The 18,574-nt window shown below is 39.4% G+C and overlaps 1 protein-coding gene across 20 annotated transcripts in view; it reads right to left on the bottom strand.

The window, feature by feature from the left end:
- SOX5 (SRY-box transcription factor 5) overlaps positions 1-18,574 on the bottom strand; it is a 1,114,103-nt gene that overhangs the window by 967,053 nt on the left and 128,476 nt on the right. The window contains exon 1 of one of the 20 annotated variants that reach the window (XM_081482963.1): positions 16,174-16,227. The exons of the other annotated variants lie outside the window; for them this stretch is intronic. The gene's annotated coding sequence lies outside the window, so the exon portion shown is untranslated. Of the gene's footprint in view, positions 1-16,173; positions 16,228-18,574 lie in introns of those variants that run through there. 20 annotated transcript variants of the gene reach the window in all.

Below are 18,574 nucleotides of genomic sequence, written 5' to 3'. Positions count from 1 at the left end.
GAATTACTTGGTTACATTCTAAGGATGACAGAAAGTCGTTCTACCTAAGTGGTAAAATATTCCCCACCTTCAGATGAAGTGCATTTCTGTTCTCTTCTTGTTTTCTATCCCCCAAAAGCTAAATAAGATACAAACTTTTGTTACTGTTGCTAAAAATCTATTAGCTCCAAATATTTTACTTTGTTTGGGTTTCCCAGGTGGAGCAGCGGTAAAGAATCTGCCTGCCAACGCAGGAGACACGAGACCAGGCTTGATCTCTAGGTCGGGAAGACCCCCTGGAGTAGGAAATGGCAACACACTCCAGCATTCTTGCCTGGAAAATCCCATGGACAGAGGAGCCTGGGGAGCAACAGTCCATGAGATCGCACAGAGTCCGACACAACTGAGCACGCATGCATTGTGCTTTGTTTATAAAGATAATGGGGCATTCATTATACTAAAATATTCTCTTTTCTCTGTAGATCCTATCAGAATGAGTGGACAAATGTACTGCTTCTAATATTTCCTTTTTTCTGCAAATCAAATAACCCCATTTCCAACCTGAGAGACTGCTGGCTGCATTTTATGCCACCAGTCCTCATCAAACCTGGACAAAGGGCATTCTTCTACAAGGTTTATCATTATTGCAGGTTGGCCACAGCTACAAATTTAACAGCTCGCTGTAATCCTGTCTGTAAAGGTTGACTGCATGCAGACCTTAGTCAAGGTAAAATCTGTTCCATCGAACCCAAAAATAGGGCCACGGAAATCTAGACAAATGGGTGCAACAATGAGTAGGAGGAAGATGTTTATTGCTTTTAATGAAAATTATTCATTACACTCCTTGCTGAGGTTTCTTCACCCACACATCATGAGTGGCATTTCAAATTTCAAAGGTGTTCTCAAAAGGTGGTCTATATAAATAATGGATATGATCAGAGTACTAGTTTTGATCAGTATCTGGTTGTCCTCTGTACTTTCCATCCCAATGACATAAGGAGTGGCCAGATGATTAGTTCTAGCAAAGAAATATGAGAAGGGATGTTTGTCGTTCTGGAATAAAGTATTTAACTGCCAGTGTTCAACTCTTCAGCCTTTTCTTCTCTGGCCTAGGAGTTCATGGAAACAGATGTACATAAAAATGCTATAAAATTGAAATTTCAACAGCTAAGCCAGTCTATGGTGTAAAACTGACCTGCAGAATCACCTATAATCACAACAGATCTTGTAAATGAGATTTTAGGGTTGCTTATAACAGCAGCATAACTTATTCTAACCTAAATGATGTGCTAGAATATTGCATTTTCCCCAAATATCCTTCTCACAGACATCTAATAAAAATTACTCACATACCTCAATTTACTGAAGCCAACCAAAGTAGCTAAATTCTAAAAATGTAAGGATTTAGAATTGATATTTTCAGGACTGTGAACTGTTCAGAAACGTTATCTATATTTTATGAATTTATTCTAAGATTTCTCTACTAAACAGAGAATGGCATGAATATAATGTGCAGCACCCATTCTGAGCCAAGTTCTACCTTAAGAAGTACAGAAGAACATAAGGTAAAGAGCAGTTGTTGATGACATTTTATAAAGTCACTACAGTCTCAACTGATTCTGAAATAAACTGATAAGGCCTATATTTTCTTGACCTCCTAATCCTTGGAACCAAAAGCACTTGGTAAATGAAATTTTTCTTTCATGATTTTCTCAAATCTGCTTGCTCTGATTAATCTAGTATATACTACCAAAGAGCACTGAACCTACAGAAGGTTCCTTGTGAAATTTCAACAAGACTCAATCCAAGACTTTTGTTTGATGTTTTCCCTAGGTAGGACTACTAGAGAAATTTTAAAGTGGAATTTTGTATCCTTCCATATACAGAGAGCATTTCGTATAACAAGCAGGGTGTAAAACTCATACAACATGTCCAGGAAATACAATCATCTTTTCCCCAAAGCCTCAGCAATCAACAGTTTGCAATACCATTCCCTGTAGAACACCCAGGTATTTACTTGGGTCATGAACCAAAATGGCAACTGTCCAAATATTTCTATTCATTTGATGGATGTCACAGGAGCTTAACTGGACACGGTGGTGACAGCAATGGACACATCATTGATTTGAGGATGACTGAGGACTAATGGACTCGTTTCCTCAGCCATAAAGGTGGCCTAGGAGGTCTGCAGCCCAAAATGACCTGGTGGCTTTTGAGAGCCCCTGTACCACCTGACACTACACAGTAATGATAGAGCTGTGTGGGAAGTGGAGATAAGGGCTCCAGCACAAATCTTTGCCAGGAAAATCCACAACATCTCACTTTTAAAAAAAGAAAGTGGGTAATACTTATATAGTTTAATTATTCCCTTGAGCTCCACAAAGAGCTAAAAAATATATATTTATATAAGATCAACAGCCACTGATCTGCTACCTGTGGCACCTAAAAAATATTATAGTGGAATTCCAGGAGCACAGAGTGAAATGAGCATCTCCAAATTGTTGAGAAAAGGATCTTCAGTCTAAGAGAACTGGCAGCACAGCTTTAAGAACAGATAAAGGACTGCCTCAAGGATCTGTCTTGCTTCCTTACTTTTTTTAAAGTAATACCTTCATTTGCATAGTAATAACCCAATTATTGTAAGATTAGGTGACAGGAATCTCATTATTGCTATTTCCACAAAACAGTCAATATTCTATTCAATATCTTTTAATGTTACACACCTTAAAACATAATTATTTCAATATACCCTCATTCATCTTTAATGTAATTTTCTTTTTTAAAAACCTTGCCATAATTGTTGGTTTCTAAGGAATATATTAGTGTTTAAACAAGCACTTTTCCCCTCAGGCTGCTAAGAGAACAAGCAAAAGCAACCAATAGCTTGGGGATATTTCTGCCATCCCTCCCTGCCTCCCACCCTAACCAAAAGTACATCCACCAAAAGACCAAAGACCGAAACACTGCTACTGAAACTCTACTATAACAACCTCGGCCCTCTTCCCAACATTATACTTTCCCCTTCCTCTCTTTCATTTCAGGCTCCACAAAAGATGCTTCCATAATGAATTTTGGTCTTAAAGCTACTTTGAAAGTGTTAGCAAATACATTCTGTTAAATTTCAAATTGTATGATCTGGGCTCTTTACTTTGTGTTTTTTATTTTCCAGACCACATTGTCATACACCAAAAAAAAAAACCTCCCACATCCTAGACAGCTGACATACTGGGCCGACCATCTGCCTGCCATAGGTTTACCTGCCATAGGCTTTCACAGTTTCAATTACAAGATAATCAGTACAATAAGTGGCTGGTTACTAGATTAACAATGGAAACAAAGCAAGGGAAATAGAGGAGCAAGAGATAGGACTGTCTACATTAAGAGACTACAGAGCCATACATGCTATTACTTCAAAATGATATCAAAATTAATGTAGAGTGAAAATAGCAGTTAGATTTTGTCAAGAGAGGAAATCATATCAAAGGGCTGTGGTTTGGAATCTGGAGTTAACGCTCCTTGACTAGTGGCCCTGCCGACTACACATTCTTCAGGATGTTAATACGTCTGTACTTTGTGAATGAGCACTCGTTATTCATGAGTGTAACAATTAATTTGTAGAAAGAAGTACTTTATTCTTTAGTCGATACCAACCAAGTTTTCTCAAGAGGTAAACTTCAGCCACCATGAACATGATTCATTGGTAGGTTTTACATGTTCTAATGCACAGAAGCGCAACAGGCTGACATGCTCCTGAGAGCTCACCTAACTATAGCCTCACCACCGCACATCCACACCAGCAAACCACACCCTGCTCTTCCCATTCTCAATCTTTGAATGAAAGAGCAAGGCTGGCCAAACACCCTTCTGCATGCTTAATGAATTTCAGGGGACACTAACTATGCATTTGGTCATTTATTTTACAAGAATGTGGAAAACACCATTCTTTAAAAGGAGTTTGGCTGCTGTAGACCACTTTTCTCCCCAAAGAGAAACTGTAAGAGCAAATTTCTGATTTAGTAGGGCTTTACTGGAATGAGGATGTGTGGCTGATCTCTTTCAAGTCGCTGAACTGCTCCTCAGAAACTACTCATACCAACAAGGACATGAGTCAGACATTGACTACAACTCCCACACCCGCCTCCCCAGAGAAGAAGAAATTCAGGGCACATTTTGAGTCAAGATCACCAGTCTTGGTCTGTGGCTAAGGTAGAACCAGAATTCAGGTTTCCACACTGCTATCCCAGATCTCTTTCCACGTCTTCTCCCATGTTATTTACACTCCAGACTTCATGGGAAGAAAGGCAGCTACACTGCACTGACTGAATGCAGTTGTGTCCGTCTCTCAAAAAGGAACACCATGCACAGATGGTCAAGCAAAAAAACCAAAGAGCGGTAATTAAAGTCGGCATTAATATGAGGTATCAGACAATGGACTGTTTTTTATTAAATGTCAGAACTTCGATTTACTGTTGAAAAGCTGATGTCTTAAAAGGTATAGAAAATTGCTCAAGATCACAAAATAATGAGTAACGGGGTTAGGAACCAAACCAGTCAAAACCAGGTCCATCTTTAAAAGAAAGCATGTAAGTTGCTGTCATAAAAAGTTTACACGTACAATCTACTTTGCTTTTGGGCCAGACTTTCATGACTTTGTCGTTACTGACTACTCCAGACATCCTCTCGTGGTGCAGAAAGACTGTCCAGGATGAGGGTGGCCACAGACCATTCAATCTCAAGCCACTCTAGCTTTGGGCATGATATTCCCTTTTTCTGTAATGCCTCCCCCTATTCTATTGCCATTATCCTCATTATTTATTTACTAAACTGTTAGTCATGCCTCAGGGCTTCCCAGAGCCTGCCTGCCAATGCAGGAGACTTAAAAAGGAGGCAGGTTCGATCCCTGGGTCAGGAAGATCCCCTGCAGGAGGGCACAGCAACCCAATCCAGTATCCTTGACTGAGAAATCCCAAGGACAGAGGAGGCTGGTGGGCTATAGTCCATAGGGTTGCCAGGAGTTGGACACAACTGAAGCGACTTAGCACGCACGCACGCACATTCATGCCTCAAAATCCTGATAACTCAGTACCTCAGCTGTGAAGCCTTGTCCTACCCCCCAACACCTTCCAAGAGAGCTAACCTTCCTCTCCTCTGCTACTTCTGAACATCTAAACTCTATATTCATTTACTGAATGTCATTTTAGTTGATGTGCCATCTCCCTTGAGGAAGGTTCCTTGAGGACGTTTATTAATTTAGATTGGTACCTATTAGCAATATACCTGAAATGGAGGTGTTGTTTTACAAATATTCAACTAAAGATGATTAGTTATTAAACTAAAGATACTTGTCAAAATTCACTTACAGCAACTATCACATTCTATCCTGCGTGGTAAATTCTTATATATGCTCTTTCTATACAAAAAATAGTTCATATCTTTTTCCTTTCACCACACCAAGAGCACCTTATATATTATACTATAATATATATCAGGTGTTCCAGAAATGTTTGTAGATTTGAATTCCTTCCAGGGTGAAACAAGGGGGAGGGGGGAGGGCAAATAGGTAAAATCTTCCAGACTGCCTTAAACCTAGCTGAGGATAATAGCAAAAATTTCCCTTCCTGAGTCACCTTCAAAGCATGAGATTTTATTAATATCATGTGAGGGTGTAGAATAAGTACATTTAGTTAAAAATCCGATGACTGAGTCCATGGCAAAAGTGCTACTTTTTGTGAGGATTAATTGAGTGCAATCTTTTATCTGTTTCTATTCAGCATATGTACTATATATCTGCTATGCATCCAAGGACAGCTGCCATTCTATTTACAGCATTATCTAAAAATGGCAACATTAAATCCATCTTCCATCTCTTTGAGATCTTTTTCAACCACAGAATCATCTCAGATGTTCTGCTTTTAGAGCAAAATATATGAGGTGTGAATGTGTAGAACAGTAAAAGACTAACAGGCAGAAATCCACGATGGTGGAATTATCCACAGGGGCTTGATAAAACTCCTCCTTTTCCTATCTCAAGAAAAGTGAGGGCAAGGAAACTCGAAAACATCAGGGAGCAAATTTAAAAGTAGAAACCCCTGCCCTTACACCCCTATCAGGAGTCAAGGAGCCTAAATATTGACTTTTTTCAGGGCTTTGCTACTATAGGGATTTTGAACATAGGCTGAAAAACAAACAGCAGAGGTGTGTGCTAATAAACCTTACAAATACCATAGTACATTCCAGATTTTTTTGAGAAAGTTAAAATTAATCTTTCAGCTATTGTGAAGGGGAAAAAAGCTGTTACAATGCTAATTATTTATTGTAACTCTCCACATCACACATCTCAACACAAATCCTCTTGTTAATTTCACTGACAGAGATTCTCAAAGGAGGCACATACCTGGTTTTACACAGGAACATACAGTACTGACGGTCCTGACCAATCTGAACAACTTGGAAAACTTTAATTCTTTTAATTTCTCTTTTACTGAAAATTAAAAAGACATAAACTGTTCTGTCATTTCCAAGCTTCAGGTCCATTTTCAAAATCAATGTGGCAACTATACATGACGGGACAGGAGAGCTGCTGTCCTTTAATGATAGGGATCAAGTAGACTTGGCAAAAAAGTAAAAGTTCATTTAAATTCTTCCTTTAAAAATTTAAGAGCTTCCCTGATGGCTCAGAGGGTTAAGAATCCACCTGCAAAGCAGGAGACTCAGGTTTGATCCCTGAGTTGGGAAGATCACCCGGAGAAGGTATTCTTCCCTGGAGCATTCCATGGACAGAGGAGCCTGGCAGGCTACAGTCCACGGGGTTGCAAAGAGTCAGATACGACTGAGCAACTAACACCTAAGAAGTTAATTTGCTCATAATGCCACTGGTCTCATGAGTATGGAAGTCCTTATTCTAAACATATCTTGCAATGTGGAAGCAGTACGGTGAACTGGTTAATAGTGTACAGGTGGAGCCAGATTGCTTGGGTTCAAATACTTATGCTACCATCTATGAGCTGTGTGACTTCGGCCAAGATTAATAACTTTCTGTGCCTTATTTGTGTGGTTCTGAGGAATAATTGAGTCAGCACATGTAAACAGTACAATGCTGGAACAGTACATGCCATGTAGCACAAAATCATAAGTTCTTACTTATTTTTATTATTAGAATCATGCTCAAAACTCAAAGATAAATTAACTGGTTTTGACACTTCTCAGTAGGGATGGGGTAGAAGAGATGCACACAAGAGCTTCCATAAAAGAAATCACAATGATTGATTTGCTAGGTGTTGCTTTCTCATCTAGCTATTCTCTTGGAACAAAAAAGATATGTATCTGAACATGGGCAACAATCTCTCCATTTCAAAATCCGAGTCTTTATAAAAAGGCATGTTTTGTAGATCATCCAGTATGTTCTTTCACAATGTCTGAGGCAGGTAAATATACAATTGCTCCTCTGTCAGTCAACTTCTAATTTTTTTTTATTAAACAAGCAAAACAATGCTAAAGGATCATCAGAATAAATTCCAGTGCACACGTCCCATATATATGTTCACAGTTTGACAAATGACAACTCAGTAAAGGAGACCACTGTGGTAATGAGATATATACCCTATATCTGCCATTGGCATTTTCACTTATTCCACAAGTTAGGTCAGGTGAAACTGAAATTACTAGTTATCAAATTTTCACTGACACGAAATTCAAATTTTTTTTAAAAAAAACCAACATTATTCCCAAAAGCCAAATCCACCAAGACCATTTTTTACCATGTGTTTTACTCTAAAATTTACATTATCATCATTCATCAAATCATTTTTGGAAATCTTGGAGAAGCAATTCAAGTACACGTCAACAGTCTATTTGAAACATGGGCTAAAAGTTAAATACTTGAATGTAGAAAATACATATTATGCCTCTTTTAAAAAAATCTAATGAATAATTTCTGCAAGATACCCAAATCATCAAATCATTCCTGTTATTAACCTTGGGCATTTTCTGACTGGCAGGGCTTCCAGAGTCTGTCTCTAAAGAACCATAAAGCTTTCAAAATACAGTTATGAAAAGTGGTAAATCCACACTTTCATTACCACTAAGACAAAAAGGTATGTTTTCAAAAACTAGTATAAAAATTTAACCATAACAAGATTATATTTAAGGAAATTCTCAAAATATGTATATAATGGCTCAGATGGTAAAGAATTCACCTGCAATGTGGGAGACCTGGGAAGATCCCCTGAGGAGGGCATGGCTACCCACTCTAGTACTCTTGCCTGGAGAATCCCCATGGACGGAGGAGCCTGGCGGGCTACAGTCTGTGGGGTCGCAGAGTTGGACACGACTGAGCGACTAAGCACACAAACACACTGTTAGGACTTCTTGCTGAGGACAACAACAGTGCTTCATCACGAGGACCCCAGTCCTAGGAGTTAAGAGACCATTTTCTGCCTTTATCGTATTCTCCTTGTTGATGCATTATCAACTACATTTACAAGGCACAAATTTCCATTTGGGTTATAGAAGCCCATCTTGCATATAACTTCTTTTCAAGGACCACTCACAAAATAAACATTGTAAATCTTACTTCCTTTGTCAGCCATCAGCAGTAACTTGACTATTTATGTGAAGATATTAGACAAGATGGTAGCATCTTGATTCTGCTTATTTCTCAGTTCTGGGCCTCAATCTACTCATTCTTAAAATCAGAATATTCAACTGGATTATGTCTGAATTCTCTTTATACTTGATAAATTGTATCATTAGATTATCCTTTTCCATATAGGAATTTAACCAAATTTGGCTTTACTAAAGAAAAGATGGTCAAAATGTGCTCCCCATCTCACAGAATAGATACAAAGCAAAAAGCTGTCTTAGTAATTTTTAAGAAAGACTTCAGACTCATTGATCACCTACTGTAGACCAGACAGTGTACATCTATATCTCAGATGATAAAACAGAGGCTCAGAGAGATTAAGCAATATACCCAGGATCACAGAGGTAGTAAGTGGTAAAACTGGGATTTCAAGTCAGGCCTTTCTGACTATGAGGCTTGTATGCTTTCCATCTCAGCAACAAGTTCATTGAGCACTGTGATAAGTGAGAGAACGTTGAGTTGAAAATGTTAGTCACTCAGTCATGTCCAACTCTTTGTGACCCTACGGACTGTAGCCTATCAGCTTCCTCTGTCCATGGTATTCCCGGGGCAAGAATACTGGAGTAGGTTGCCATTTCCTTTTTCAGGGGATTTTCCTGCCACAGAGACTGAACCCAGATCTACCACACTGCATGCAGACTCTTTACCATCTGAGCCACCAGGGAAACCCAAATGAGAGGCAACTTTATTGCTAATGCTACTAAGTAGTCCACTGATGCTAAAGTCTCCATTTCTCCCTACATTTCTTACATAAGTTCTATCCATTCCTTGATACCCAAGATGAGAGTTTATATGTTTAATAGGGAAGTAACATTCAAGTATTCCACACAAGCTAATGGTGGCTGGATAGAGAAGCAGGAATTAAGGTGAGTGACTTGGTAGCTGCAAATGCATTTCTTGATGATAATACTGCCTCTTGAAAATTACTTGGAGAGTTTGCTGAAGCAGAGAGAAGAAATGGAAAGTGTACTTTCTAGTGCTTTTCAAACTGGACTTCAGGATCTTTTCTATGAATTGCCAGAGGAAAATTATTCTATTCTTTCAACTTGGCTTAGGGTTTCCTCACAGCCTCATGACAATGTTATTCCACCTCAGGAATCTCAAAGATTGATCAATCAGACATTAAGTGAGGAAGTCCTTTCAGTCTAACATCTTACTGTATATTAATATATTCTAAATGTCCTCACTGCATTGTGTTGCAGTTTTCAACAGAGGCTGGAATCCAAAGACTTGGGTTTGAACTCTGGCTCTGCCACTTACTAGTGCTGTGTGTTTGGACGAACTAATAAACCTCTCTGTGCTTCAGGTCCTTGTCCATTAAAGAAGGATCCTGCTAGGAAGCTCAAGGAATTGTTGCAGGAGTCAAATGATATATGTTAAACATTGAGAATAGTGCTTGTCATATTATAAGCCCCCAATAAAATTTAGCTGCTAATATTATTATCAAAAGGCAATAGGATATGAGAACTCATATTTTTTATATTAATAGCAACTCTGATGATAGGATACTGTTCCTAGTCGTAGTATTCTTAGTGGATGGAAAAAAATTGTATTCTAACAAGCTGCACACAAAATCCAGGGTATGCATGGCATTTTGTTAAAGAAACTACACACACCCACAGCCTGATTCAATTACTCGTTCTATAAAAAACCAAAAAGTTTGATATTCCTAAATAAATCCATGGAAGGTCTAGATGCATTTAACAGCGGTTAATTGTGAATGAAATTTTATTTGCTTATTTTTTGCTCACCAGTGTTTTCTAAATCTTCTACAACAATTATGTATTTTGTAATAAAAATAAATACTTTCATTTATTAAGATAGGGGTTATAGCATGCTTCAAAAACTAAAATAAAATAAAAACCAATCTGCATGAAGACAGAATGTCAGGTAATAAAATATTATGCCCTGATATGATTTTATGACTTACTGTTTAAGTAAAGGAGGGCTGAGAATCGAGAGGATTATTCTCAAATGGTCAAAATGATGCTTATTCCTTTCATTTAAGCAAAACAGATGATAAAACAACCCTAACACTAAGTATTTTTAATATCTTCAATGAATTTATAATGCTTTTCAATATTCAACATTCATTACCTTCTGATGACGTTCATACAGGTAAACTATTACAAACTCATCTTTTAGCCCCCCAAAAATACACATTTTGGTTTGTAGTATACACCTCATATGTGGCTTATTATCTATTCAAAGAGGCTGGCCACAGTGAAAGGTTTTCTACAAAATTTTGCTGAAATTGTTGTCAGTTGGACTGAATAAAAAGTAATGTTAAATGGACCTTTGAAACATGCTTTCTGTAGCAGTCAACAAGTGCTATTCTTTTTTATGGAAATAGCAGAAGTTAATGTGATCAGAGCACCTGCCTGACTGAAGATGAACTATGTTTATCTTGATTTGGTCACTACAGAGTGCTAAGGATGGACATTTGCTTAGAGGTAGCAATATGGTCATCACTTGCATTCTTTGATGTTTCAGAAGTAAGGATAATCTTGCAGAGAAAACTGAAGGGGGTGGAGGGGAATGGCAGCAGTGGGAATGAAAGCTCATTTTGTAGCCATAGGCTTGAAAATGTAGACTTGCATCTCATTATCTTCCTGAAACTCCGTAACCCCTGTGTAGTTCTGCATTAGATCAGGCTGTATGCCTCTTTATCTATATACTTCTCCCAAAATTTACTTCTCTCATTACTAATCTGTGTTGTTTCCTGTCTAAGTAGTAGTGTTAGAGCTCAGTAATGTCCGACTCTTTGCAATCCCATGAACTATAGCCCATAAGGCTCCTCTGTCCATGGGATTTTTCCAGGCAAGAATACTTTAGTGGGTTGCCATTCCTTTCTCCAGGGGATCTTCCAACCCAGGGATCAAACCTGGGTCTCCTGCTTTGCAGGCAGATTCTTTACCAAACTAAATCTTACGTATTAGCTTTTGGCCTTTTAAGTGAAGATGAAGGCATAATCTATGATGTTCAATGTCACTGACAGTATGGGATTATCCAGGCATAACAGCTAGAATAGGGAATTGAGGCCTAAGTAGGGCCTGAAGCAACATTAAATCTTCCTTAATTGTTGGTGAGATATGAAGTATAAATTAAAATGTGGAGTGGGAGCAGTGAGAGTGGTAAGAAACATCGTAAGGTACATGTTCAATTTGTGATCTTCATGGATCACCGAGTTTGGGATACATGGTGAGGGATTAGAACTCTGGCAGGGTTTTTGATACAGATGAGCATAAAGGCGGTTGTAGAGGCCATAAGAATGAATGAAACTGACCAGAAGGGAACATGTATGATGGGAAAAGAGCTAGGCTTGAGCTCTGGGGAAGAGAGACACCTAGGAGGAGAGGTCAGAAATAAGGGCAAACAGCAGTGACTCAGGAAGAATGCTCAGGGCGGGGAGACAAAAAAACCGAGAGAGAGCAGACTCTCAGAAGTCAAGAGAGAGGAAATTTTCCAGAAGAAAGATATGAATCACAGGGTCAAACACTCAAAGATACCAAGTCAAAGAGTGCTGGAACAAGGCCAAAGGATTTGTAGATTAGGAAGTCACGAGTGATCTTTGCCAGGAGTAGAAATGACAAAGCATGAGGGACCAGTGACCACAGTGGGAGGAAAGGGAAAGATAGAAACTGAAGAAAGTATTATAGAGAGCGGATTACATTTAAGGCACTAAGATACGTACAGAAAGAGAGTCACAGGGCATTGTTTGAATTATTTTGAGCTTTGTAAATGCCATGGTTTGTCTGAGAGGGAAGCTGAGCTCCACGTCCCACCAAACCTTCTATTGAAATCTCAAAAGCACAGCTGTTGGTACCAACTGCTTTTTGTGGCATCTGGTCCCATCACTTCATGGAAATAGATGGGAATAAATGGAAACAGTAACAGAGTTTATTTCCTTGGGCTCCAAAATCACTATGGACAGTGACTGCAGCCATGAAATTAAAAGACTCTTGCTTCTTGGAAGAAAAGCTATGATCAACCTAGACAGCATATTAAAAAGCAGAGATGTTACTTTGCCGACAAAGGTCTGTCTAATCAAAGCTATGGTTTTTCCAGTGTTCATGTATGAATGTGAGAGTTGGACCATAAAAAAGGCTGAGCACCAAAAATTGATGCTTTCAAACTACAATGCTAGAGAAGACTCTTGAGAGTCCCTTGGACAGCAAGGAGATCAAACCAGTCCATCTTAAAGGAAAACAACCCTGAATATTCATTGGAAGGACTGATGCTGAAGCTGAAGCTTCAATACTTTGGCCACCTGATGCGAAGAACTGAGTCACTGAAAAAGACCAATGAGTCATGGGAAATGATGAAAAGTCATGGGAAAAGACCAATGATGCTAGGAAAGATTGAAGGTAAGAGGAGAAGGGGACGACAGAGGATAAGATGGTTGGATGGCATCACTGACTCAAAGGACATGAGTTTGAGCAAACTCGAGGAGATAATGAAGGACAGGGAAGCCTGGAGTGCTGCAGTCCATGGGGTCACGAAGAGTCGGACACGACTGAGTGACTGAAGAGCAACAACATCTTCGGCAATTACCAGAGAGACCCCTCCCATCTCAGTACTCTCCCTCAGCTCCCTAACGGGATGTGGTTTTTCCTTGCATGCTTTCTCTCCTGCTCTCTCCTGGTGAAAAAAACAGCCCTTTGACCTCTACTCCCAAAGAGGGCAGCTTTTAACCAAGGGTGTCTCCATCTCCCTGGCCAAAGAGGGTGATTCAGGAAGGACACAGAATCCAAAGTCACAGGAAACCACCTGGAATGATCAGGGAAAAAAGAAGTATCAGCTTCTCCTTGGGAGACATTAGTTAAAAGAGTGGCATAGCCTAGAGCTGCTTCTGTAAGAAGAAAGCTGCCTGTGCATGAAGTTCATTCAGAGAGGAGCAGAGTACAGTAACAGGAAGAGGGAAGGGCATTCTCTTCTGAGGATGCTAGCTAGCTGTGCCTGCTGTGAGCACCATTTCCTGCACTTTCTAGGTATATAAGCCAATAACTCTCCTCTTTGGCTAAGTTATTTCAAATTGAGTCTATCATTTACAATAAAAAAAATTTTTAACATTATTCACATCTTACCAATCATATGCTCCTGAATAGGACAGTAATTTGTCCTGATGAAATCTCTCTACCCTACTAGATTGTACATTTCTTTTTTGTTAATATTTATTTGTTTGTTTCTTTGTTTTCGGCTGTGTCAGGTCTTAGCTATGACATGCAGGATCTTCACTGCGATGCAAGAGCTTCCCTGCAGCAGTGGCAGGCAGGCTCAGTAGCTCAGGCTTAGTTGCTCTATGGCATTTAGGATCCTAGATTCCCAACCAGGGATCAAAGTCGTGTCCCCTGCATTGGAAGGCAGATTCTTAAACACTGAATCACCAGGGCAGTCCCTGTTACACATTTCTTGAGGGCTTGAAAGACCTATGTCTACCACAATGCCTTACACATAGAATGTGTCCAATAACTGTTTATTAAAGAAGCAAATGAGCAAGAGAAGTTCTTTTCCTTCATAACATCAAGAGCTAAAATTAAACAAATCAGCAACTGAAAGAGAAGATGTCCATGAATAATGTATAGCTATATGGTTTGCTGCTCTTATTTCTCTGTCTAAAGAGACTGCCCCAATCATGTTTATTCCTGCCCATCTTCTCAGCTCAATCTCCTCCTTACCTTATTCACTCAAGTGAAAGTGGAGTATTCATACTATAAACTATGTTTACAGACCTGGAAATTATCTATTAAAGCAATTGTCAATCTTTTTAGAAGACTAAAATTGCATTAAGAACAAGAATAGGAGCAAACTCATTGCCAGACATGTGCCTTGGGGTCAGGAAATCCATATTCTAGCAGGATGCCTTCCATGTGCTATCTGTTCAATAAACACCTACCAAGATTCAGTCATGTTCAGTAACTAAGTCGTGTCCGATTCTTTGGTGACCCCATGGACTGTAGCCCCCTAGGCTCCTCTGTCCATGGATTCTCCAGGCAAGAATACTGGACTGGGTTGCCATTTCCTCTTCCAGGGGACCTTTCCAACCCAGGACTGAACCTGTGACTCCTGCATTGGCAGGAGGATTCTTTACCACTGAGCCACCTAAGCCAAAATCTTAGTTGGGGACAATTTGAAATTTTAGTACAATTCCAAGTCCAATTTTGACTGCTGACTTAATAGAGATGAGGAGAAGGAAAAGAAGTAAGAGGCGAAAAAGATCTCTCTTGGCTGAGACAGTCATATTTTGCCACTGAACAGTATCCAGACCTGGTTCTTTCTTTTCTATATATATTTTAATTTTATTGGAGTATAGTTGTTTTACAATGTTGTGTTAATTTCAGGTGTACAGCAAAGTGAGCCAGTTATATATACAGTCATTCTCTCTTAGATTCTTTTCTTATGTAGGTAAACACAGAATATTGGGTAGAGCTCCCTGTGGTATACAGTAGGTTCTTGCTAGTTATTTATCTAGTTATTTATCTTATATATAGTAGTGTGCATATGTTCATCCCTAACTCCTGATTTATCCTTCCTCCCCAAACTTGGTTCTTCCTTGCAGTGCTTATGGGTTCCTCACAGATTTGTCTCCCTGAGGTCCTCAGACTGGGGTTCCTGGGCAGTGGCCATGCTATAAATGGTGATTAGAGGCTCCCCCTCAACTTTTACATCAGATCATCAGACTCTAGACCCTTTCTGCCTAGGCTGTCTTCCTCCTAGCAGGAAATGTTTCAGTGGGCAAAGTAAGGGAGGCAGTGGCTGGAGATCCACATAGATCTCCAAGAAACCACACTGTTTTTCCTACTGCTTATGGAAATGGGGTTTATTTCCACTGCATCATTGTCTTTTGGCCATGGCCTCTTGCCCTTTGATTTTTGCATTGCAGTTGTTGTTCAGTCCCTCGGTTGTGTCTGACTCTTTGCAATTCCATGGACTGTAGCACGCCAGGCTTCCCTGTCCTTCACTATCTCCCAGAGTTTACTCAAACCCACGATCATTGAGTTGATGATGCCATCCAACCATCTCCTCCTCTACTTCTCCTTCTCCTCCTGTCCTCAATCTTTCCCAGCATTAGGGTCTTTTCCAATGAGTCCGCTCTTCGCATCAGGTGGCCAAAGTATTGGATCTTCAGCTTCGGCATCAGTCCTTCCAATGAAGATGAAGGAGTTCCTTTAGGATTGACTGATTTTATCTCCTTGCTGTCCAAGGGGCTCTCAAGAGTCTTCTCCAGCACTGTAGTTTGAAAGCATCAGTTCTTTGGCACTCAGCCTTCTTTAAGGCCCAACTCTCACATCTGTACATGACTATTGGAAAAACCATAGCTTTGACTATATGTAAACAAAGTTATGTCTCTGCTTTTTAATATACTGTCTAGGTTTGTCACAGCTTTTCTTCCAAAGAGCAAGCATCTTTTAATTTCATGGCTGCAATCACTGTTCGCAGTGATTCTGAAGCCCAAGAAAATAAGGTCTGTCACTATTTCCATTTTTTTTCCACTTCGGCATGCTTCTGACAAGTACCAGAACCTATGCCCCTAGAGGCCAGGCTCCACTCACCAAGCTCCCTGTGAGGCTCTCTGACTTCCCTTCCACAAGCACTTGTTTTTTGACCTAGTATGAGAGAAGGAGAGGATGAGAGAAACACCTTGCACTCTTAATTTTCTTTATAGGACTCTACTACCACACCCTTCATCAGGACTCTACTACCACACCCTTCATCAATCTTATTATAGTCAACCTTCCTCCACCTCTCACTCACTGAGAAGTCAAACAAATGAACAAAAAAAATCCCCAAGATCTGTCAATTGCCTAGCAAATCCTGAATAGATGGATCAATCCACATGAGTCTTGGTCCTGTGGAGGCCTGCAGCAGCTCTGATGCAACACAGCAATTCAAATGTAACACCCTGTTTTATAGGGAAAATTACTGAATATCCTGGATTTAACATGTAAACCCATGGCTGATTCATGTCAATGTATGGCAAAAACTATTACAATATTGTAAAGTAATTAGCCCCCAACTAAAATAAATAAATTTATAAAATAAAAAAAAAAACTTTCTATAACTTGGGTCACATCCCACAAACTGAGTTCATGGATCCCCTTTTCCCAAGTAATCACCTGAGGAGGCAGGTGGGGCAAGAATTCATACAGTAGGGCATCCCACTCACTTTTATCCAGTGGTAGGGCTGAGATGAGAACCTGGGATTTATTTCCCAATCCAGAGCCCCTCTCATAACACACTGATAGAAGGAACAATGATTTTCTAACATAAGCTGAGGAATCATCAGAAATGAAAGAAAAAAAATCCCTCCTCCTGTCCTTCTGTATAAAACAAATAATCTTCTACATCATCCTACACTGCATGTGTGATAAGGGACTCCGTCCTCTCTCTTGTATCATATTTGGTATTTATGCAATCCTTCTCCTCCTACAGTCCACCTAATCTTATGAAACATAATTCTTTTCCCTCTTCCTCCTCCCTACACAAATTTAATTCCTGATTCTCTTCAAGTATATGCAAACTATTACACTAACCATCTTGTAAAGTAAGCATCATACTTCAGCCTAAAATAGCAACTGGATGAGTAAATTTACTATTTTATATTATCTGAGTTTCCTTTAGCACCTTTTACAACAAAAGTGTTGATTTTTTCCCCCCTTTTATAAAGTGGCTGTGGCATTCCGAGGCGGCAAGCTACAGGCACAAGTTCATGGTAAGTTCAGAGGAAAGGAATGTTCAAAGAAAACCGAACCCAGAGCATTGTGGGTAGTGATATGGAAAGTTGACAAAACAATGATAAACAATGGGGGGAAAAGAAATAATTAAGTGTTCTGAAGCCCTGTATCAGCGTTTTATGCATTGTTAACTTTTTTTAGGAGACTGTTTTATTGTGTGGGGTTTCATGAAGAGATACTAACCCAGTCTACTGGCACAACACTCTGTAAGTATAATGATTATAAAACTTTATTTTTTTAATAAAAAAGAAAATGGGCAAATATGTCTGCCTGAGATAAGGCTTTCTGAACAAAATATAATACATGGAAATCCTTTCTTGAAGTGCTTTGTGGATTGAAGGAGGTAGGAAACTTAAAACAGTAGAATTTCAGTAAACACGTAAGTCTAAACAAGTTGTGAAAAATCAGACCATATGCAGCAATGGGGAAAGAAAGAAGTAAAAGAAAAGCAGCGAACAGCGTGAGGTAAACACTTGATAGATACACTTTCTAAAGGCACCTCTGGAAAACTATTTGAGCTGCTGAGATCTGTAAAAGAGATAAATTTTTTATACTGTTAGAATGCAATCCTATCTCAATCATAGCTCAGTCTACCTTTGATGCTATGTATGTTTTAATGTAGATTATGTGCTTCTACCTTACTTTCACTCATCATTGCAACAAAAACTTGACTTCGTTGCAGGCATTATTTTAGGCACTAGCAATTTGTGGATGGAAAAAACACAAAACACTTCCTGCACCCGAGAACATTATATTCTAGCGAGCAGAGAAGACAATAAACACAACAGATAAACATACAATATACTGGAAGATGGTACATACCAAGAAGAAAAATAAACCAAAGAAAAGAGATGATGTTCAGGGAGTTTGCTGTACTGGAGTGTAAAAGTCCAATGTCCTTTTACATGTAGAAGAAGACAATAAGAAGATGATATTTGATCAGATTTGAAGGAGGTAAGAGAGCAAATCATTGATTTAACTGAGGAGTATATGAGAAATGAGCAAATTCAAAGTTCCTGAGCTGAGAGCTGGACCAGTAGCTTGGGCAAATATGAAGGAAACTAGTGTGGCTGATCGGAGAAGGCAATGGCACCCCACTCCAGTACTCTTGCCTGGGAAACCCCATGGACGGAGGAGCCTGGTAGGCTGCAGCCCGTGGGGTCTCGAAGAGTTGGACACGACTGAGCGACTTCACTTTCACTTTTCAGTTTCATGTACT

Source organism: Giraffa tippelskirchi, chromosome 4 (genome assembly GCF_054371585.1).
Source record: "Giraffa tippelskirchi isolate mGirTip1 chromosome 4, T2T-mGirTip1v1.2.pri, whole genome shotgun sequence".
Lineage (NCBI taxonomy): Eukaryota > Metazoa > Chordata > Mammalia > Artiodactyla > Giraffidae > Giraffa > Giraffa tippelskirchi.
This window is presented reverse-complemented; position numbering and strand designations above follow the sequence as displayed.